General features: G+C 44.7%; 1 pseudogene; it reads left to right on the forward strand.

The window, feature by feature from the left end:
* The first annotated feature begins 392 nt into the window (after nucleotides 1-392).
* On the forward strand, nucleotides 393-500 carry LOC130351505 (U2 spliceosomal RNA; annotated as a pseudogene).
* Nucleotides 501-838: the final 338 nt, after the last annotated feature.

Below are 838 nucleotides of genomic sequence, written 5' to 3' on the forward strand. Positions count from 1 at the left end.
CAGCTTCCCGTGGCTGTTGGTTTTATACCGTTTGGGGACAGCCAAGGAGGTGTCAGCAGGCAACACAGGTAAGTGTGTGCTTGTGTGTGTGTGTGTGTGTGTGTTTCCTATGCAGATCCTAAACCCAGTATCAAATGCAAGTAGGAGGAGTAAGAAGGGTTCCTGCCAAAGCCAGGTTATGGATTGCATTTAAAAATGGTCCATCAGAGTGAAATGGACTCCCATCTTCCTGCTTAGCAATAATGATATGGGTTTAGGGTCTGCTGTGTGTACTGGTGGGTGACTGCCACCCAGCCAGAGTGTGTATGGGAGGCTGCCAGCCAGCCTCCCTTCCTACAAGTAGTGATGGTGCATGTGAAGGGGACAGCGTTGGTTCCTCCCCTTTCACAGTTATCACTTATCATCCTTCCTTTTGGCTGGTATCAAATGTGGTGTCTGTTTATATCAGTTTAATATCTGATATGTCCCCTATCTGGTAGCATATATTAAGTGCACCACCAGGTTTCAGTGTTGGAAAGAAAGATTACCTGTTTATTTGCTGCTGCAGCTGCTTGCTGGCTAGTCCAGTGGGTCCCTACTGCAGGCAAAAGACAATAGGTGGTGCCTATGTGCCTAGGTGGATAGGACATCAGCTATGAGGCATTTGTTTGTACAAACTGCTGCTCACAACTAATGTTGTAATATAGTGTCTCCATCTGCTGGTGGTATTGAATAAGCAATAGTGCAATGATAGGGTCTGAAAAAGAAGAAAAATAAGAAGCAGCAGCATATGAAAAAAGGAGGAAAGAAGGAAAACATGGAGAGAAGAAAAAAAAGAAGGTAAAAATGAGGTGAAAAC

Source organism: Hyla sarda, unplaced genomic scaffold, assembly GCF_029499605.1.
Source record: "Hyla sarda isolate aHylSar1 unplaced genomic scaffold, aHylSar1.hap1 scaffold_981, whole genome shotgun sequence".
NCBI lineage: Eukaryota > Metazoa > Chordata > Amphibia > Anura > Hylidae > Hyla > Hyla sarda.